This window comes from Euprymna scolopes, chromosome 8 (assembly GCF_053919585.1).
Source record: "Euprymna scolopes isolate OS-2025 chromosome 8, ASM5391958v1, whole genome shotgun sequence".
In the NCBI taxonomy this organism is placed as follows: Eukaryota; Metazoa; Mollusca; class Cephalopoda; order Sepiida; family Sepiolidae; genus Euprymna; species Euprymna scolopes.
This window is the reverse complement of record NC_136489.1, coordinates 50,431,047-50,455,754: the sequence shown is the minus strand read 5'-3', so window position 1 is coordinate 50,455,754 and position 24,708 is coordinate 50,431,047. Positions and strand designations below refer to the sequence as shown.

General features: G+C 30.9%; 1 protein-coding gene across 2 annotated transcripts in view; it reads right to left on the bottom strand.

The window, feature by feature from the left end:
* LOC145283557 (5-hydroxytryptamine receptor 4-like) overlaps nucleotides 1-24,708 on the bottom strand; it is a 468,398-nt gene that overhangs the window by 96,335 nt on the left and 347,355 nt on the right. The window contains exon 3 of one of the 2 annotated variants that reach the window (XM_080132441.1): nucleotides 7,539-7,665. The exons of the other annotated variant lie outside the window; for it this stretch is intronic. The gene's annotated coding sequence lies outside the window, so the exon portion shown is untranslated. The remainder of the gene's footprint in view (nucleotides 1-7,538; nucleotides 7,666-24,708) is intronic. 2 annotated transcript variants of the gene reach the window in all.

The window sequence follows — 24,708 nt, the reverse complement described above, 5'->3', positions numbered from 1 at the left end:
TAAAACTGCTTTCATAGAATGCTCGTTACATTAGAAAACACTTATAAGTAACGTCAGATTAAATTTAATAAGATTATGGTCAACATCATCATATCGTAGAGCTTCGAAGATTCTATTTTTGGCATTTAGTTCCCCGGTATTTAAAGAATGCTGATTGGAAAACTATAGCGGGAAATAATACCAATAATAAAAGCTTCGGATTCATACGAACGACAGTCAAGTGGTTAACGACATGGTCTGACTACCTTGGTGTCCCAGGTTCAAATCCAGATCGTTCCACAAAAATCACTTTCATTTAAGACTAGCGAGGGGTACCCGGCGTTGTCCGGGTGTTTGGGGGGTTAAAAAAGTAAGTATGAGGATCGAACTCGAACCGTTTAGGCAAAGTTGTGAAAAAAAGTGTAACGTTAACAATTGCTCCACTGCGACATGCTAACGGAAATGCGTTTGAATTTATTTAATTACTTGGATTAAGCAGGTGCGCGTTTTAATGAGTTAATGAGATCAAGTTTGACTGCGGGATTTCATTTACTGCTGAACGCTTTTTTCCTCGCCCCTCAAGATGTTATAGGAAAAATACTAATCCACATGCGGCGAGCAACAAATGTGGAATATTTTTCTTCCCGAAATCGAGCAAATTAAATAGACAGGCGAGCTTCGTTGTAAACTGTGAGATATTACGATTTATATGTGATATAAAAAGTTTTAAAAAGTTGTAAACCGACCACCGCTTCTCTAAAAGAAGCCTTTTGTAGACACGCAGAAAAAGCGAACACACATACATACATAAATTTTCGCTTTTATATTTATAGATGTTGACAACCTTCACGTATACCTTCTCGTAATCCCGAAAGCATTTGAAAAAATGTAGCTGATAATGCATAAATTGTTTCCGTCTTGAAATAGTTACTACGACAACGAACGTGTAAGGAAAAGAAAAACAAACAAACCTTATCTTGACCTTTCGAGGTTTAGGCTAGAAATAATAAAATAACCGTGACGTCATGTTAGATATTTACTGTCGCTGCGATATTTCCTCATTTTGAGATACATCTACCTTTCCATATTATATTTCTCTTAGCTTGTCTCTCTGACTTTTCTCAGAAACTAATGAGCCGATATGGCTGAAATTTTGTATGGATCCTAGTTATAATAAAGTGCAGCGAATTACGTATTATGGTATTCGTCCGATGCACACTAAAGGACAAATAGGGACTAATACGGATTGGGATTTAATTAAAAAATTCAGCACAGGCTAATCATATTCAACCATAAATTCAACAAAAAGCATCCATTCAGAGTCAGTGGGCTATAACTTTTGTCGGTTTTTTAGGCTAAAACGCCTACATTTTAAAAAGAAACACGCACACACACAAACACCACACACACACACACACACACACACACACACACACATATATATATATATATATATAAGTGAAAAGGTGTATGAGGACACTTCTCAACCTATATACTCAAGGAACTTTTGATGTACAGATTTTAAATTTGGTATATAGGATATTAAAACATGTGGCCTGCAACTATATATATATATATATATATATATATATATATATATATATATATATATAGATAGATAGATAGATAGATAGATAGATAGATATTTGAATAAATAAGTATGCTTGCCTTGAATATATATTCTATGAAGTGCGTTTATTGAGAGAAAGAGGGAGAGAGAATGTTTGTGAAAGAGAGAAAGGGGAGAGACGGAACATAAATGGGATAGAGTCTGAGAGATAAACAGAGAGACATATTAAAAAGAGAAAAATAAATATAAATGCAGAAAGATAAATATAAATGTAGAAAAGTAAATATAAAAAAAGACACGAAAGACGAATTTGAAAGAGAAGTGGAGAACAAAGAGAGAGAGAGAGAGAGAGAGAGAGAGAGAGAGAGAGAGGAAGGGAGAAGGAGAGATCGAAAGAAAAACCTGCAGATAGACATATTTAAAGAAACATAAGTAGAAACATAGTTAACATATGAAAGAGATACAGGTAAACAGAATGAAAGGGATATAGAAATAGAAATATACAAAGAGAGGAGGAGAAGAGAGGGGGAGAGAGTTTATTTGTCCGTTTATTCTACAATGAATCAACATTGGTATTTACGTAAAGTCTCTGTAGATTAAATCCCTGAAGGCCGAACGATGTCTATATCAACTGTAACAACATGAGGACAATTAGTCAAACAAGCGAATGTGTTTCCTTTACAGTCAGACGCCATTCAAACTATTCTTCGAGTCTCTTATTCAGTTGAAGAAAACACGGAAACAACGAAATTCTTCTTTTCCGTAACTGACATCACTAAACGGAAGCATACTGCGCTTACAATGGTGGGTGGCGTCTATTTGCAAGCATCGATCTAATTAGTAATATACCAAAGCTGAGTTGATCAACATTTGTTTCAAGTTATTTTTTTTTTCAAAAATGCCTCATTTTTGGGATTGAGTTATGTTTGAAAAAAATAAATCCGATTTTAATTGCTCTTATCATATTATTTAGATTGTTCAGACTACGGTCTCCATCTGGAGTGCCAGTTGCACATTTGCAGGCGATGTAGCATATGACGCACAAATATTGAGAACATAAACATAAGCAACATATATTTTGTCTTTTTTATTTCATTTAAACAACCTGAGCCAAAACAACGCGTGGCCGGGTACATCTTATATATATATATATATATATATATATATATATATATATATATATATATATATATATATATATATATGATTCTTACATAATTTACGGTTAAATAGAAGTAATTTACGGTTAAATAGAAGTTCCGTCAAAATTATGTGCTAATCTCGACTAAAATATCCCCGAGTTTAACAAAAAAAAAAAAAAAATTCTGAGTTCAACACAAATATTCTTGAGTTCAACTAGATACACATGAAGAAACATTGTGAAAATAACATTCAAATCAAGACCAGTAGTCCAAAAATCCAAATAATATGAATGATTAATCCTCATCTTAAAAATACAGATGGGGTATATTCATAATTTTTACAACGATAATTTTGTTCCATACATAATTACTAGGGCTAGGACAACAGCATATTCTTTTCATTGTTTTCACACTCGACTGTGTAGCCATTGATATCTTATATGCTTTTATATAGAGTGATGTGGTTCTCGGTTAATTAACTGTGTCTAACTTTGTCGGATATATACTCGAGAGTCAAAAAAAAAAAGAATATTCTGTTGTCATAGCCCTAATAATTACAATGCGTTTATGCATTCAGCCAATATAGAAAAAATATCCCTGCAATGACGCCGGTTAGATTCAACCCTGTTAAAACTAGTGAAAGTCAAAACGATTGTTTAATAGTTCCATCGACAATGAATCGTTTGTTTTAAAGCCGTGTAGAAGATTAAGTAAACATGCATACGTGATTTGCTGTTTATACGGTATTAAGTGTCGTTTCGGTTTTATTACATTATTAATTCGAAAACACAGATAGCACTGTTTGCAGGTGAGCGCCTTTACACACGAGTGGATTTTAATTTGTTATGTCTACAAGAATAAGAGTCCTCGGCAATTATTGATAAAAATACTGTGTTATTAATTAATTATTACTTTTGGTTTGATAATAAAACTACGATTGGGAGAGAGAGCTTTGTTTGGTCAAGTACATTACAGTAACGTTAAGATAAAGTATTTTACATCTATATAATTAGAAAACTCTGTGGCCTTTCCTTGCTTGCATCTTGTCTTTCACGATCAGGCAACTCCATCTTTTAACAAATGAATGACATGTGATTATATATATATATATATATATATATATATATATATATATATTAATTTTATTTATACAAACATTAATGGCTACATATGTGCATACATGTTTCTGTAATCACCTACGTTGGGGGATTACGTCTTCAGGCCAAGAATTACCGTCAAAAGACTTTTGACGGTAATTCTTGGCCTGAAGACGTAATCCCCCAACGTGGGTTATTACAGAAACATGTATGCACATATGTAGCCATTAATGTTTGTATAAATAAAATTAATATACCTGCTCTGTTCACTCATTGAGCATTATTTTGGTAGACACATGTTGTTTCATTGGATGTACTTCTAGGAAACTAAACTCTACTGGCTATATATATATATATAATATATATATATATATATATATACATATATATATATATAAAAGAGATGACAAGCATATATAGATAATTATTTACTGAACTAATCATAAAATACCTACAAAAAATAAAGGTACATTTTATCAATTGTCATAAAATTTTAATCATAGAATAATATTTAATCTTCAAAAAGCCTGCAAATTTCCATGTAGTTTCGTCTCATAGAACCGAAAATATGAGCATTTCAATATTAAATTGGGTTACCAGTATATATATATATATATATATATATATATATATATATATATATATATATATATATTATTTAGAATGTTCCGAATTTTATTATATTTATATAATTGCGAATTTGGTAATCGTTCATATAACAATAAAATTTAGGTCAGTATTATGTTACTTTATTTGCAAGCTTCAAAGTTACCAGTTTTTGTAATCGAGCATTCATATATTGTTTTCACAAAATCAAGACAACAAAGATTGGATTGATTGCTACAAGAAGTGCATTTTCATTGTTCGTTACAAATGTTTCGCGACCATTCGGACAATTTCAAACCTTACATCGTTTGAAAATATTTACAAGAACGGTCTCTCTTCAGACGTTGATAAAAAAAAAAAAATTTGATGAACAATATGGAATCCATTCTCTTTTTTAATCAAAAACATGAACTTTTAAGGAAAACAATGTGATAATAAATTTACCTACATATCTTCCTTCAGAGGTTTTTCCGTTTTCATATATATATATATATATATATATATATATATATATATATATATATATATATATATATATGTCACTTTGCATTATAATCCAAAAATATTAACTTAGACCATTATAATTGTTTTCGTAGACAGAAGAATTCACTGCTGTTTCTTCAGATAGTAAAAGTCAAAAAGGAGAAGGAAAAGGATAAGCTTTTTTGGATATTAAGAAAACCATGAAAATATGGAGGTATAGAAAAATATAATTTAAATAATTAGTAAAATAAAGAAAGGGATAGAAGAAGGAAAATGAAAGAGAAGAAAAGTGAGAAGTATAGATATGTGTTATGGACAACAGTTGAATTAAAAAAGTGGTGGGGTGAGTTAACATATATGAACTGAGTTTAAACGTGTCAACAAGACAGACTTTTTTTGGTGGCGGGAGGGGGTTTCTATAAAGTGAATAGTTTTTTCTGGAAAAGTTTTCACTGATGCATTTTTAACATAAGTCTATTTGCTTGCATTTTAACATACGTCCTGTATAACATATAAAAGCTGTAGAAGTTTTGAATAGGAAAGCAATTATATGGTAGATATTTAACATACGCCCAGTTACTTACATTTAAAATACGATAATAAGATTATAGTTTTAGTAATTAGGAAAAAATGAGGACATTTTGAGGGTTTGAAAATTTATTAAAAGAAGGGGATTTTGTTGGATAAGTATTTGTAGTAGGAAGTACAAGGCTTCAAAAAAGTTAATATGCTTAGACGTATAAAACAAAAACTAAAAACACGCTTAAAAAATTAAATAAAAATATGAATATTTATATAAAACTACGTAAACTAAAAAGATTAAAAGTGACACTATAAAATGATGTGGGGTTTGACAGGGAATTACATAACTATAAAAATGATTAGAAATAGGGGTGCTTGGTTGCAATACAATATGGATAATAAGATATGGGACTGTTTAAAACGATATAAACAGTGTAAAAGATGAGGAAAGTAAGAGCAATTAATAATGGTAAGTAAATGTTTGTAAATTATTTGTTAATCAAGAGCTAAAGTGGGCAAGATAATAATGTTTAAGTGTATAATTAGTAGATTAAGAAAGTTATATTTTGAATTTGGAATTGCTAAGAATGTGCTATTGTAATATTTGCAAAAAGTTTATGTTTCAAAAGTTTAAAAAATTATTTTAATCTTTGAAATTATTAATAGTGAATTTTTGTATAAGTATAGGATATAGGAAATTGAAATTTCAATCTTAACAGTTTTTAAATGTATAAGAATTTCTCTATAAGTAAATGTGAAATTAAAGGCATGCGGAAAAAGGAGGAGGTCTCCAAAGAATTAAAATGTAAAATAATATAGTAAAATAATGGGTAGTTTAGTGAGGATTAAATAGCAATACATATGATTAAAAGTCTGAGTGTTTGGTTATACTACAATATGTATAATTGGATACAGAGCGATATAAGGAATGAGGAGTAGTTTATGATGTAATGACCTGATTTATGTAGTGGGTTATGTGACATTTACTTTTAAGGTCGAACATTAACATGATCATCTATAACCCAGAGCTTGTTTTTGGGATTTTTTTACGGCTATAAAATGTCTCAATCATAGTAATTTTTCCTACCTAAAAATTTGAAAGATGGATCCTAAAGTAAGGTGTTGTTTGTTATGGTAATCGGTGGTCAAGAAGTTTTTTTTTAGTTGTTAAAGGAAAGAAGATTAGTCTTAGTAGCATCCATTTATGGCTCCATTCTACTAGACACTGAAAGTCGTTTTTTTTAAAGAATTTTTTCCATTACTTTCAATTATAAATGTGCTTTAGTCATTAGGAGAATAATTTAACGCCATAAGTCAAATAAACATATAGTATTCATTAGCTAATGATTACATGTACTCGCGTGTATTTTACTAGTTGCTTTTAATTATAAAACTGAAGCGTAAAATGAATGTATAACCTTCTTGTATGTAAAATATTTATTACATTAGAAGAAAAACCATTTAAAACGTGTAAAACTCTTCGAAATTATTTATTGCTTTAATGTACGTAGATAGATTGTTCTTGCTCTGTGACAGTCAACGGTGTAAAGGTGTGAACTTGATTATTATTTTAGTAATTATAGTTTGCAGTAATGATTTGACGTTTTAGCTTTACTAAACTGAGAACAGATTCAGAGTTCAGTTTAAATCGGCATAAAATTTTGCAAGTTCAAAGAAATTCTCCAAAAGAAGATCGGAGGTTACATCGGTGAAAACGTTCTTGAATTTTGTCTAATATTAAAATAGTGGTCCAAATACTTTAAATAATACAAACAAAAATGGAGTAAATTCAGTTTTTATGATTTTTATCCTCATCTTAATAGTTGCTATTTTACCACATTTCAGACAGCTAATCCTCTGGCATTATTCAAGTGGTTAACGTTCGGGGCCTGTGGCGAAGTTGATAGAGGTGTTCAATCTCTACTGTTCCAGGCGAGCATTGTCTCACGATAGCAGTTTCAATCTTACCAAACTAGGCCAGAGAATTACTTATTAAAAACCTGTCGAGACAACAACTATGGAAGACAAGATGGGGATAACAGTCCGCAATAAATGAATACAAAAAGTATGAAACCTCATCTCAAAATATTCCAAAAAATATAAGTTATATAATATATGAAAATGGACTAAAATACTTACCAGAAAGTTCAGTTCGAGAGGAGGCCTGTTTGCTTATTTATTCAAGTGTTAGGTTCGACTCCTAAAATATTTCGTTAACATGTTTTTATTTGTCTTTTCGATTCTGCATTAATTTGAGACGTGAAAACTGTAAAAAAAAAGAATAGTAAATAATCGTTAGATGTTTGTAAACGCGTGCATAAATTACGAAATTAAATCTTTAAGAAGAAAATCCATTTATTATAAAAAAGTAAATCTTTTGTAAGTATTTTCCACTTATCTTTAAAAGGCTGTCTTTATTTTTGTTAAAAATTCTATCAACAAAAACATGGCTACGTATTATTTTTCTTTAACTTAAACACTAATGCCACCCGCAAAATCAAGTCCAAATCTTCCAAAACAAAAAATGCTCTGGCAGCGGTTAATCTCAGTGCTATGCAATTAAAAATTTCTCATTCTGGCAAATTCGGGTAAAACAACATTGGCACATGTGAAATTAGCGCCACCAATTTACACGCTTCTGATGGTCCATATTAAACTAAACGTTGGCTGTAACCTGATATTAGTAAAAACATGTAGAACTCCAAATGTATATTTCTGAATTGATATGATAATGATTGATTACTCGTATTATTCAAATAATTAGAATTATTGTCGATAATCACAATGTTTCGATGGATTCAACCTCCCACGTTCACCAGATGTACCTTTTCGAACTCGGCAGTCTTTCTGTAAAACTCATTAATATTCACCGAATTTGAACAGAACTTAGAGCCATAAACATATAGATCAGAACGTTGTTTCTGCGCATCTGTAATGGTGATTCTTTAACGAGTTCTAGGGAGAATTTTCCCTTGATTTCCTGTGCAACAGTTCAACTACACTATTCTTCATGTCGGGAGTAAGAACCTCCAATCTCAGTAGGTATAATGAATAACTATGGACAGGAAGAAGAAATTCATAAAACAAATAATCCTAGGCACGATCTCCATCAGGTCCATGCAGACGGTTGAGATACTTAATAGCAACAACAATATATAACAGCAACAGAAGAAAAAAACGCTTGTTTTTTAATCTACGCAAATAAAAATACGTCAAACTCAAGCGTGACAAATAAATGAGTGAACAGACCCATTTGTAGGACTCAAAATTTTAAACTTATTTTTAATTTTCCTTTTTATAAAGACATGTATAAAATTATTTTTTGAAATGTACCTTTTAAAAGTAACTATGCCACAGCCTGTCCAGCATTAAAAAAAATGTTTGCACGATAATATGTTAGATAATTGACCGGGCAACGTCGACAGTCTGCTGGTTAACAATTATTATGATTATTTAAGCCTAAAAGTTTTGTCTGCTAAAATATGTTTTAAAATATTCAAAATATTCAGAATAAATATTCTCCAAAAGAAGATCGGAGGTTACATCGGTGAAAACGTTCTTGAATATAACTTTAACTTCTCATCATAACATAATTAACAATTCTAAATAATGACATGTGAAAATATCATGTGATTATCTTAGTAACGTGTACTAATGTTGTCATTTAGAAGGGTAGATGGTCTTTTTGAGATACATCGAAATTAGTTAAGTTAGTTGGAGTCGAGAGAGGGACATAAACTTCCTAAAAGTCGTGATGGCTTCGATAAGGGGATGTAAGAAATGGCGATATTCAGAATCAGCGTTTCAACTTTCTAAAAGGGAAAAACACTCTGGAATAAAATCTTGCGAAAAAATAAAGGCCGAGACTCTGTCTTTTCTTGGAGAAAATTTTCATTGCAGCTTCCTGTCAAACAAGACCAAAGATGGACAGATGTTGAAACCTCTAAATAAGTGTCATTCGTCCTTTGTTTTGTAAAGGTAATTATGTATATTCTTGTACCGTCATGAACTGTATTTTAATGTACATAGACATACAACAAATTCTAGATAGACGATTACAACGCTAGACGATCATAGAAAAACACGTAAATATACACTTCATAAAGATGACTGTGAAACGTATATACACTCTCATAATAGCTAATCACTAGACGACCCACTGTATATATTACAACGTTAATGAAACATCTGTTAAATAGACGCTGTTTATATACACCCAGTCTGCTACATAACAAATATACATAAAATTAATATTATATAAATATATATATACACACACAAATATACATAAAATTTATGATTTCTTTAAATGCATCTTTTTTTGGATTTATTTTTTATTCGCAGACACTTCAGCAAAAGATACAAAAATACATTATTCGATTTGAACACATTTAGTTGGTGACTTGAAAAATGAATATGTCGGCAGAAAAAATATAAAAGTCATCTTAATAATTGTGAATTAAATTTAAAAGAATTCACACTAATAAAATAAACGTGGTTCTTGTCATAGAAAATTATTAATAAAAGTATCAATTTTGTAGAATCACATATCATATTTTTGAAATTATCATCGCGAGAATATACGAAATATATAAATATATATTATTAAGTTATTTTGAAAATATTAGAACACTAAAATATCTTATGAAATAATTAAATGATGAAAATTTTTTAAAAATTTTATAAATCTTTTAAACTAAAAAATATTTTAAGAACTTTCTTATTTCTTTTTCACTCCAAATAAGGCACAGTGCCACTTTGATATAAGAGCCTACTATTTGGGCATAATTTGCAGGGATACTATGTAGGGAATTGAGAAGCAAGATATTTGTTTATATTACACTTGAACTTCTGCATGTCAGTGCAGTCAGGGAAAAATAAATCCACAAGGCAATTCCAAAGTCTAACAGTCCTAGGGAAGAAACTATTAGAGTAAAAGTTTTTCTGGCACCTGGGGTTCTCTGCTGTGTAAGGGTGAGGTTTTGTTGCATGCTAGAAATAAAAGACAAAATAAGGGAGACAAATTTCACTGCGAAAGAAAACTACATGTCTACTACTTACACACATGCACTCCCATTCGTTTTCTTCTCAACTATTATTTTCTTTTTCATTGATACGTACAAGATGATCCCACTCGCAGTTTTTTTGGTTTTTTTTTTGCATGGAGTTCATCACTTATCAAGGCCAAGAGGCCAGTCGAGGATAAGGGTTAATGGGTATACATTAGTTATTGTGATTTTAGCGTAGTAAACATTAGTGGGAATCTTGTAACTTGGATTACTTAGGGGAGCAATTCAATAAGAACTTGTTCATGTTAAACTGAAAGGCAATTAGATTATAGTCAGCTGGAAAGCAGGCAAACGGAATAGAATTCCACAGGCGAGCAGTTCTAAGAAAGAAGCCCTGTTCATGGAGTCTACGTTTAGGTGTAGGCACAGATAAAGAGTGTGGAAAATTGTTGATAGTGGTTGAGGGAAGACGAGTGTTTTTCGTGAAAGGTTGACAAGGGGGCCAATAGATTGAAGTTCAGATGAGAACCTTCCATGAAAATAACGATAAAGCAGGGACAGGCTGGCTACGTCTTTTCTGTGGGAAAGAGGTTGCAGGGAAGAGAAAAGGGCACTCACACTAAGCTACGAAGTCTATTTTGAACTCTGTCCAGCCAGGATAAGCTGCTTTCAGCAGCTCCTGCCCAGATGTGGCAACAGTACTCCATCGTTGGCCGTACTTGGCTTTTATATAGATAAAGAATTGTATCGGGAGTGAAATATCTACTGCAGCGATAGAAGGATCCTACCATTTTTCCAACGTTTATCTATGATTTTTCACTAATGTTTTCACGTGATAACCATCAAAGACAACAAGCCCCGTATGTAAACCTGTAAGCTTGACTTGATTTTTATTAACTGCCTTTTCCGAGCTTTCTAGCAAGAATACAAACATATCTTAGCTTAAGAATATTAGATTGTTTGGTGATGGGAATACTTTTATGGTCAATCCGTATCTAAGTATAACTACCAGAGAATGCGTACACACCTTATCGTTTTTAACAAAGAATAAAAAACAGATTTATGATTGATAGGATTACATAAAATACAAAAAGAGAAACTGACATCTTTGTTAAAACTTCTTCCGGCGAAACGTTTTAAAACAGTTTCCTTCCAATCCCAAGGAAGTGCCAAACCTATCAAAAAATAACATGCCAGACGTTATTGTCTTACTTTGAAAAAATTGCTGTTGTCATAATTCTCTGATTTTGATAGGATGGAATCTTCAAAACCAAAGATCTCTCATTTATATATATATATATATATATATATATATATATATATATATATATAAAAAACAATAACGTAGATGCTTTATGTGAGTCCTTTGTCTGATATTAACGAATATCATGTTGTGAGGCTCAATGTTTTGAACTTTGGCGTGTGTAACGTTAGTTCTTAATTACGGTATGCGACGGGTTGATTGTCTCTGTTAGGGACCGTCTGTCGGTTATAATCATTTTTTAACCCGGAAACGATATTGATCCGCTTCGGAAGTTTTGTGGGGCAAATCCCTCCGAAATACGAATAATCTATCTTTTTCAGTGTTTATTTTGCTTTCTCTACCAAGATGCACACACACACACACACACACACACACACACACACACACACACACACACACACACACACACACACACACACACACACACACACACACACACACACACACACACACACACACACACACACACACACACACAAACACACACACACAAACACACACACACATGAATCAAGGACATGGAAATGAAATGTTTACCAGATATGAGCACGTGTAAACTTCAATCTAATATAAATATTTATATTTATATATTAATATATTAATATATTAATACCAACCAAATAAAAAATTCAATACATACATGTCATAAAGAAAAAGAAACCAAGACTGTAAATTGAAATTTACAAGTAAATTTATTATATAATAGAATACTCCAAAAACAATTTAAAAATCCTTATTCCGCGGAGTTTCAAAAAATGCTGTTCATCTCTCCAGGTGACATAAGAAACTAGCACATTATTGTAGCTATAATTTGCTGGTTATGACATAAAATGAAACAGTAATTTATGATCGTTAGTCATAAATTGCAAAAAAAACAAAATGTGTTCATGTCAGTTAAAACAAATGTGAAACTAGGGAGAAAATGAAGGAAAAACAAACCGAGAGTAAAAGTTCTAAAGTGCATGAAGACTCACCCGATGGTAAATCGAAAAGCAAAGGAAATTTAATAAAACATTTTCAGAAGTTCAAAATCAGTGAAACGCCCAAGTGATTTGTAGAGTGAAACATAATCCAATTGGAAAAAAGTTCAATGTAGCTAAAAGGATATATATATATATATATATATATATATATATATATATATATATATATATATATATATAGTAATTTATCAAATATATAGTAATTTATCAAATATATATGGCGATTATAAATTACTAACTAGCTCTACCTACGTGTTGAGCACTTTTGAAGTAAATACTTAAAGTTTACGCATAAATTTATACTTTCGTATATTAATTTTATGTGAGTAAATTAAGTAGTTATATATATATATATATATATATATATATATATATATATATATATATATATATCAAGCCAATGGGAATGAAATGTTTACCCGATACAAGCAAGGGTAAACTTTAACCTAATATAAATATTAATATTCTTATATTAATATATTAATCCTAACCAAATAAAAAAGCTCAGTACAAATACAATGGGGCATAGAGCTTATATAAGGAAAAAAAACTTTTAAGTGACTGAATATAAACCTTGACCCCCCCCCCAATAAAAACAGCCTATCCTGCCTTGACAGAGTATAAAACAGATTCCGTGGCTTAGTGGGGGATGCCCTTTTCTCTTCCCTGCAGCCTATCTCCCACAGAAGAGACTTTGCAAGCCTGTCTTTGTTTTATCGTTACTTCCATAGCAAGTGCTCGTCTGAGCTCTAATCTCTGGTCGCCCCTCGCCAGTCTTGCACGATAAACACCCGTCTAGCTGAAACCACTGTCAAAAATTTTCCCCACTGTTTATCTGTACCAGAACTAAACGTATATTCCATGAACAAAGCTTCTTTCTTAGAAGTGCACGCCTGTGGAACTATCTTCCGTTTGTCTGTTTCCAACCTGATTACAACGTGGATGTCTTCAAGTGCAACATAAACAAATTCCTGATGAACCGCCCGCTTAAGACATTTTATCAAATCTCCAATACTAACAATTACTACGATACTATCCCATTGATTACTGTACACGCAATAATTCTTATCCCTGAGTGGCTTCCGGGCGTTGATAAGTGGTAACATAATTTTAATAATGATTTTAAAAATGAGAATAATAAAATACTGATAACTGAATTAAGTAAAGATAAAATAAAATCTACATATCTATAAAAACAGAGATGTGTGTGCCACAGACGATTTCTGATTGGTTAATCCAATAATCACATCTCCTAAAAAACTATGGTTCCTACGCTCTTACCTTTACCATAAAATATTATGGCTTTATTTATTGTCCATCTTGGAAGGGTTTAATTTTTTCATAACTTGTTATTTACAAATTAAAAAAAATACGAAACTTATATACGAAACAAAACTACACGAAATCAAACACTCCTACAAACTTATTAGTACTACTAGCAAGCACACGCGCACACACGCACACACACACGTTCACTACTGTCACGTTGTTATGGCAACCAAACCCGCTGACTTACATAAACAGTAAACACACACAGTAAATGTGATTTTCTTCATTTTTTCATTTCACTCGTGGTCTTAAATTCATTTCGGGTTTGTATTACTGTACACATAGATTCGAATAAGTTGCCAAAAAACAAATATATAACAAATAAATGTTATCAAAGGCAAGATAAGTTACTTTTCTACCAAACTGGATATATTTTTCGTGTTTTTATTCAATGTAACATATTTATTCAGCTCGAAAAACGGGTTTGTATTACTGTACACATAGATTCGAAAAAGTTGTCAAAAACCAAATATATAACAAATACATGTTATCAAAGGCAAGATAAGTTACTTTTCTACCAAACTGGATATATTTTTCGTGTTTTTATTCAATGTAACATGTTTATTCAGCTCGAAAACCATACGGTGTTTACCGATGTATTCGAAAATTCAAGATGGCGCCTCACTCCCTCTTTAACACGGTAAGTATGGGAAAAGGTGTTATAAATAAAAAACTAGAAAAAATACTATTAAAAACCCGCCGAATATATGTCACGGTAACATATATTGAGCGAGATTTTAACAGTATTTTATTCAGTTTTTTATTTATAACACCTTTTCCCAAACTTACCGTGTTAAAGAGGGACTCAGATACCATCTTGAATTTTCGAATACATCGGTAAACACTGTATGCTTTTCGAGCTGAATAAACATGTTACATTGAATAAAAATACGAAAAATATATCCAGTTTGGTAGAAAAATAACTTATCTTGCCTTTGATAACATTTATTTGTTATATATCTGTTTTTGGCAACTTTTTCGAATCTATGTGTACAGTAATACAAACCCATTAAAAATATTGTTTTTGATTTTTAAAAAATATTGTGGTTCATTTGTATTTTAAAATATTGTGGTTCATTTTGATTAAAAAATATTCATTTTGATTAAAAAAATATTCATTTTGATTTAAAAAAAAATATTGTTCATTTCGATTAAAAAACATTCATTTTGATTTAAAAAAATCATTTTAATTAAAGAAATTGTTTAATTTTAATATTTGTTTATTGTCTTAACTCATATCAAAGGTTTTGCTTGTGTTCTGCTTCAAATATTCATATTCTTACATGCATAATTTTCATTTAATTATATTAAATAAACTTACAGTTTACTACAAATCAAATCGTGTTCCTTCACTTTTTAAAATGTAATTTATTATTTATTTATTATTTATTAATTAAAGAACGCATTCTAATCTTTAAAATCTATAATACAACGAAATATTCAATTGCTTATAATACTTAAACAAACAACTTGTGTTTTTTTTAAATTATTTTTTTTATTATTAATATTAGATGAGTTTCAGTATAAATCATCGTGTTCTTTATTTCAATCCAATTTGGAAGTTTTGTAACGCTGTCTGTAAAAATATATATGATGTTTATAATGACCTATGATTGCTTATTTATATACATTATTTTCCCTATCCTTCTGTTCATCGTACATTTTTTACTCCCAAACTTAAACATGGTGGGTGCATGGAATTCATTTACCGATACAAAAGAAATGATAAGTAAATAAATCCATAAATAAATATTATAACTGGTTTATTTTAATACTTGCCAGGATGCGGAGGAAAATGAATGAAGGGGGAGGGGAATAAAATCAAAAACATTTTGGAAACAGATTAAGTTTGAAAGAATTGCTTTGCACAGAAAGAAATTAATGAAAAAAGAATAAAATTAAATTTCTTTTCCTTCTTGATTTTTTTTAGTTTTTTTATGAAAAAGGAAGTCAAAATTAAGACTATAAAAACAATTTTTATTAAGAGCGAACCTCAGTCGTCAGGTCTGTAAAAAAAACGTGGAATAATCAAGAAATGTTTTCTAATACAATTTTTTTTTTTACTTATGTGTTCATTTGTCTCTTTGAAGTTCGTTTGTTTAATATATCGGTTTGCAATATCACTTTGTCATTCTGTCAGACTCAAATTTTAAATCTATATATCTATAAAAGTGAAAGTGTGTGTGTGTGTGTCTGTGTACATTTCCCTACGAAATAACTCTGTCAATTTTTAGTCTACAGACTCGAAATTATACAGGGTACTGAGATTTGGAAAAATCTATGTGATCGGTTTTTAGCCAGAAATTTGGCGATTAAGGGGTCAAAGTTCAACGATTTGAGCTTTGAGAACTCTAGCAAACTTCTCCGACAATTTTGGGTCTACACCCTTCAAACTTTAGATATAGGTTCCGTGGACATGGATCTAACTTAATAACTTGATTTGAGGCCAAAACAATAAATTTTCAGGGGTCATAATAGGGGTCAAAGTTTAAAAAATTACCCCTTTTTTTTGCTCAGCATACACCTCCAAACACCCGGGCAACGCCGGGCACCCATGCTAGTTCATAATAAAAAACTAATAGTAGTATCCTCATTGGTACTACTACAAATCATAGTAAAAAATAACAGTGATAATAACGAAAGAAAGTTAATGACGAGACTGTATAATGTATGATTATAATATTATGAATGCTACGTGAGTATTAGTTATAGGTAGTAAGAAAATTATAATCTTAAAGGCATTTGGGAGAGTCAGGAAATACGTATGAAGGTAATAGTTATATATTACCTATTTAAAGATCTGAACAAAGCGATTTATTAGGCAGTTAATGTTTCAGTGAAGACTAAGTGATCAACATTGCTATACCTGTATTTTGCCTTACGTTTGCATTCGAAAATCAGCTAACCTTTAGCAAGAATTAAATTCTTGCACAGAGGAAAAATTATTATCTTAACTGCATCATATAAGCAGAGGTTACAAAATTTTAACTTAGGGGTGTATGATTTGGATTTACTGATAATATTCCGAATTAATTGAGGAACATATATTCTTAGATATAAGATTTTTATAAGAGTAGTTAAAGAAGTTCCTCGATTACTATTTGGTATATATTATTAAATGATAATATGTGGTAAAAATTCTCACCTTTATTAAGTATCTAATGTATGTATATGTGTTGGATGCAATCTAGCTACTGTTGCTGGTATTGTGGATTCTATAGTTGTTGTGGTCTCCTCAATGCAAGATTTTTAAAAGTGGAGGAGTAGAAATATTAAATTAGTAGGACACAACTAAACAATTCTAAATGTAATAAAATTATAATTAGTAATGAATCTTCAGTTATAACAGTATACATTCATAAAATAAATTTAAATAGGTAAATTATTTGACATAAATATTAATGTTTTTTTTTATATATCTGAGTCCATTACATTATTAAATGCAACATATATTCGTTTGAAGCTTATTGTAATTTCTTAATTTAAGTATATATATATATATATATATATATATATATATATATATATATATATATACTTGGTAATTATTGAGTTGAATATAAAAAAATTTAAGATTATACTTGTATTCATTAATAAGAACACGTGTACAATAATATATTAATTTCTATTAAGATTGGTTTAAAATATTCCAATTACAAAAGAAGGTAAGAAAGAAAAAGAACGAAATGAAGAGGAAATGAAGAGGAAAGGAAAGAGAGAAAAGAAAAAAATAATAAGGGGAGTTGAAAACATGAAAAAAATAAATCAGTAAAATATAACGTTTAATCAGAAATGTTAAACTTCTTAAAATTTATTTAATGAGTAAATTTATTATATGTAAAGGTAATGATAAATTATATATGGTATTTATTCGCTTCCCCACTGAGCAAATTAGGCGCAAAGCCGTTTTTTAATGTGGAGAGATTGGGGAAATGGGGACCAGCTCCCCGGGGAGTAGGTAAGCTGGATAGTGACAATTGGTATGAAGGGTTGCCCCTACATTGACCAAGGTCTTATCTGTGGGGTCGCCCCCCCACATAGGGTCTTTGCTTGCAGTATCTGCCGGAACAGATGGTATTTATTTGCTCCCCCACTGAGCAAATTAGGCACAAGGCCGTTTTTAATGTGAGGTAAAAACCAGCTCCCCTAAAAGGGGTCACTCTGGTTACCAAAAATAATAATTGTCCCAGTATAGAGTGTTTCCCCTCCATTGACTGGTACAAATTATCTTAAGTGCAGTACCTGCCGGAACAGATACTACACTTTGATCTCGGCCCGAAGGCCAAGTACTAAATTGTGTCCTTAACAATGAAACAGAAAACCAGCGGAACGAAAAAGTAAGAAATCTCTCGTATTGATGAAAATAAAAAAAATTTATTTATCCTAACCAAATTGAATAAGTAAATAGGTGTCTTTTAAAACATATAAGTATACCTTATATAAATACTTATTTATTAATTGTAATAAATAGGTTAAGGCTAAAAATATTTTTAGCTAATTTTAATTTTTTTTATTTCGGACTATTAGTCTCATCTTTATTAGTTGTTGTTTTTGGATCTTTTTATTGGTTCACAACGTTTCGGCCAACTTCCTCTGGCCTTCGTCAGGTGGTAACCGCGACGGATAGGAACTTCGAAGGCCAGAGGAAGTTGGCCGAAACGTTGTGAACCAATAAAAAGATCCAAAAACAACAACTAATAAAGATGAGACTAATAGTCCGAAATAAAAAAAAAAATTAACATATAATGCTCATCTCAAAAAAATGAATTCCAATTAAGGAATAATATATATATATATATTTAGCTTATACGAAATAAATAGAAATAAAGAAAAAAAACTAAATAAATTCTAGGAATAAAAAAAAAATTATTTTCGTATTAAAATCTAAATACACTTATTGTAGTTTTAGCTATTGATAACATAATTTTATGTAAAAAATTAACAATTACTAAATAATTTATTTAAAAAGCATCATATAAGATATTTTAATGTTGATTAAAACAATATAAACATGTTATATTAATACGTTAATAAAGCGTGATTAGCTCTGCCAGAAAAATCAAGGGTGGCGAAGTTTCATAAAAACAGTTCAACTACACGTCTGTTTTTTTTTCGGATCTATGTAAAGTTAATTCTTCTGGTGAATCAGGGGAGAAATTATTCAATTTATTTATTTATTGTTCTGGCGCTACGAAAAAAAATGAATATTTTAATATGCGGAAATAAATAACATCTTGGAATTTGGAATATCGTCATTTTAGCATTTATTGGTATGTGCTCTGTAGATATAATAGATAAAAAGATAATAATGAAAAATTAAATCTAATGTAATAAGCATATATTCCCCATAAACACACACACACACACACACATACACATGCGCACACACATATACATATAATGTATAAAAGATATATGTCTGCCTGTGTGTCTATCTCCATATTTTAAAACTCTATCACTTCCGAAATTAAAAGTCGCAGAGCGGCACTGGGGACCTCATATAAATACGTTTTTTTTATGAACCGTTCTCTTATGGGTATTTAGCCGTTTAAAATAGTTTTTAAGGAGTCAAAAATTGGGTCAAAATAAAAAAAAAATCGTTACACATTTTGTACATTCATCTTAATTTATTTTTAATTTTTGTTTTTAATCAGTTCATATGCGTGGATCGTTGGTAAACACGCACATGAAGTAAATAGCACCCAAATACTGTTTTTTAATTTTGAAATCACGACTATATCATTCAAACATGGTAGTGTTTGACTATATGGGTAAGTGCCAGTTTTAGTCATTTAGAACTGCTTTAAACATTCACCGTTCACTCATTTTTCGACTAAATTTCAAACAATTATTACAGTTTATAGATCACCTTCTTAGCTATATTGTGAAAATAATTTCACTTTTCGTTCAGTAAAACAACAATTATGATGGATTCTCTGGTGTTCAATATTGTAAAACTATGTAAGGAGGTGAACGACGTTTTTTATGACTGATTTCCATAGCAACCACGTCGCTTCAGTGACTACTGTTGCTACTAATTCATTGCTGTCGCTAAAAGAAAAGTATCAAGTGAAACAGAAAGAATGAAAGCATGAAAGGGAGATAACTGGGGGGATTTTATTGAAAGCAGATGAATGCCGTACATTGTTAATACATATGTATTCATGGGGGCTAAAAAGAAGACTAAAATTAAACGAAGACAAGTGAATATATTGGAAGTCTAAAAAATCATGAATTATAATAGAAAAATGCTGGAATGAAAAGTAATATGGTTAAGCTTAAACATGGAAAAATAAAGGACTAGTAAAAAATATAAAATATTTCACCATTTCGAATTTTTTAAAATTCAATTTATAACATTATATAATCAATTCTTAATGCTGCAATATCTTAAGTTATAAATTTATTGTATTTTTTAGAAGAATATCTTGTCCGATTGTCTTCCAGTTTTAACAACAAGTCCTTTAATTTTAAATGTTTAAGTTTAACCATATTACTTTTCATGCTCGCATTTTTCTATTGTATTAATAATATATACGAGATCTGGACAAATTAAAATATCATATTTAAGCGTATGTCACGACTGGGTAAAGCCGGATTCCTCCCCCCCCCGCTAGTGTATATATATATATATATATATATATATATATATATATATATATATATATATATATATATATACATGTGTATATATATATGATTAAAAATATTTTATGTGGTATGAATTTAGAGGGAGAAAATAAAATTAAAAAAAAATCATTAGTTAGTATGAAGAAGAATACGGTAGGATATGATGGGGTGAGACTGATTTCCTATAAATGTGAAGATGGGGTCAAAAATACGGGTCTGTGTATGTTAGAGTTGTTTCCACAAAGTTGTTAACGCTTTGAAAGTTCTGAATTCAATCAGGACCGGCGTCTGTCGATTCAACATGATTTGTTACGAATATGTAAAAGGTTGTAGACTGGACATGGAATTCCAGCTTTATATTAAAGGTCAACGCATATTACGTGAGCCAACTTTGAGCTGGAAGCACTTTGTATTCATGCGTAATACATGTCCATCCAACCTTAATTAGGATAACAGCAGTAGGAATTTAGTTGTCTGTGTTTCACACACAGATGCACACACGTATATATATATATATACATTTTATACACATATATTTATATATAAATATATACATATGTATGTATTTGCGTATATATGTGTTCATGTGTCTATTTTTGTGGTTAACGCAATGACTTTATTATATGTACATATACACAGTATATACATATACATACACACACACATATATATGTGTGTGTGTGTGTATGTGGGTGCGTGTGTATCTATATATGGAGAGAGACGTAGTACTTTATTAAAGGAAATAATTATTTCCAGTAGGTATTGAGGCAATGGTCTTTCGTTAAAATAATTTCATACTTTTCATTTATGACTATCGTAATAATGCTATAAATCTGTCTAATACCACTAGGGGATTAATGGTTCTGTTTGTAGAGTGGATGATGTAAATTATTATGATCCTAGTTTCGAATCTCACGTAGTTTACATACGCAGAAACACTTATCTGCTATTAGCTATTTGCTCTAGTCATAGTAAAAGGGGTAAGACGTACTATATATACATATGAATATTAATTTATGAGTGCAATATATATATATACATATATATATATATATATATATATATATATATATAACTGCGAACATAAAAAGTAATATAATTACGATTACCCTTAGAAAAGTAAAAGGACTAGTTGGTAAAACTGGAAAAGAAAAAGACAAGATATTCTAGTAAAAATATAATGAGTTTATCACTTAAAATATTGTAGCATTAAAATCTTTTTAAAATTCAATTTAACATCTATATATATATAAAAGCGAAAATGTATGTATGTATGTTTGTTTGTGTGTATGTTTGGATGTCTGCTAAAAACTTTCGACAGACGCGACGAAAATTCACAAACTCGGTATCACAGCGAAGCTCCATCCTTTGCTCGAAAAATATCGAAAAATTGGCCACAACTTTTTCACCCCGCAATCGACAATTTCCAACAGGGGGGGATCAACAAAAACGGCCCTCTCGTGACGATGACCGATTCTACGCATGCGTCATATGACGTCGTGACTTTATTTACTTTAAATAGTTGAAAAACCGAACGAATTTTATATACGTCGCGTTAGCTCAGTTGGTTATGGGGTTGGTTCATTAACTAAACATTTTGGGTTCGAATCGTGGTGTGAGATGTTTTGTTTTTTTTCAATTTTTTAAATTTAAATATTGAACCAGTGTTATTAAACCATTTTTCACGTAACGTTCTTTTTTCTGCTTTTTTTTACTTCGCTTATTCTTAGCGACACCCAAAAACACCCGGGTACCCACCGATTTTTTAAATTTTAATATCGAAACAGGCTTATTTAAGCCATTTTTCACGTGTTCGTTTACTGTTTTCATCGTTCGTTTGCCTTACGTTAGTTTTTTTTTGTTTTCTTTTATTGTTTGATCGCCGCGTAGCGGGGAACACAGAAAATTGTCCCACCTGCAAATTTCGGTTTATAAACGTCAACTTAACACACTTATCAATTCATCTGTTCCTGTGGTCGAGATGATTAGGTCGCAGGTTTTTTTTTCCATGTCCTTTCCACCTCCGTGTCAAACGTTCGGAGTTTAAGCTAAAGCTAATACTAAAACTATTTTTTTTACACCTCCAAACAACCGGCCAACGTTTTTTTTTAACAGGTTTGTTTTAATCTACCCCCCCAAACACACGCTAGTCTAATATATGAAAGGAAAAATGGGCGCGCGCGTTTGTGTATGTCCACATAAGGCTTTTGCGTCGGTGTTCTCGTGTCGGTTAGATTCCGGGAGAAGTTTCCGCATACTTCCTTTGCTGCCGTGGTTTCGAGTGTTTGTTTGCCTTGTTCGTATAAATAAAGCGAAACTATTTGAATGCAAATGCCTGCCCCTCGAGTCGGGTGGAATTGTTTCTTTTTCAATGTATGGGAAACCCTTCATAATGAGACAAATACTATTTATTTGGATACTGCTAGATGCCTTCTTTTTAGGAGGAGCTTCTTTCCCCACCTTAAAATCGACCTTCGTGGGAGGTTTAAAAGCCACGACATTTCTGCAAATCATTTTTTCGATTGACTACATAAAACTTGAACGCTTTACACTTTCGGTCGTGTCATGGAGTAGAGGCAAGACGTCAGATTTTCTTCCACATTATTTTCCACTTTTGCGTCAACAACTCATAAAAATTATTACCAGCTTCTTAAATTGACTAAATAAAAAAATAAAAGACGTGATCAATAAATAAACAGAAAGAAGGGACAAAAGGAGAGAAACAGAATTTACGGGCGACGTCCTCCGCAAAATATTGTCAGCCCTAGCACAGCAAACAGCATCACTTTTGTTAACTCTCTCTATATAATCCAAATAAAATGGCATGATTTATGAATGTGTCGACGACGAAAAAATGGCTATGGTAACCAACAGCCAATCAGAAGAAATCGTCTCTAACACGTCAATGTTAAAAATTTGCTATGGTAACTAACAGCCAATCAGAAGAAACCGCCTCTTACGTTCCTTACTAATTCTGAGGATTTTGAATACTAGTAACTTTATTATAACGTTTCTTTTAATGAACGAACATTGAAAATATTTATTTCTAAATATAGCTGAGAAGGTGACCTATTGGACTGTAAACATTGTTTGAAATTTGGTCGTAAAATTAGTGAGTGATGAAGCTTTAAAAAGCAGTTCCAAATGAGTAAAACTAACAGTTAACGATATATTTAAACACTACCATGTTTGAATGACAATACAGTGAAATTTCTATGTTTATAAACTAGTGCTCAATAAAAATGAAAGCCGTATTATTGTATAGTTCTTTATATTCATACAAACAATGCGACTTCATATGTGCATACCTGCTTCAGGTGTGATTTTCATCGAATTTCAGCATATCAGACAACGCGTTTTAACTCGCGTCAAACGCGAATGTACGAGGTTTTAGTATTTTTAGTTCGTTTTTTTTAAAACTTGTTGCTATGGTTTCAAATGATCTGAAATAACAGCAATACGAGACTTGATTCCAAATATTTCTCATATGTTATATCTCCCCTCTTTGGGAAATAAAGTACGATCATGAATATTTTCAGTATCAAATAATCCTTATACACTATGAAATTTACTTTATGTATGAAAACCAAAGAGGGGAGGTAAAACATATGAGAAATAATTTGAATTTGCGCTCCTCTTGCTGTTATTTCAGATTATTTGAACTCATAGCAGCGAGTTTAATTCTCTCCTCCGTCAAGGCAAGACGTTTTGAGGAAATATCAGATATTTTTTAATTCATATGCAAAACTAGAAAAACAAATGACTATGATTGAAACATTTTATTGGCTATACAAAAGTGCCAAAAATAGGCCCTCGATCATGGATTATCTCTTATTTGTGCGACTTTACGACTTTAAGGGCAAATGTCACATAAAAATTCAGCTTATTACCTTTTGAACGAACCTTTATTTCTTTAATTCTGATCAATAGTCGGGGAGATTTGGAACCAATAAAATTGCCAAAAAAGCTGGTATATATATATATATATATATATACTTGTTTATTGTTATATAAACATGGTCACATCCTGCTGCTACAAATAGCCACTTGTTTCAATCATTATGATTATGGTTATTCATTGAACTTTTGAATAG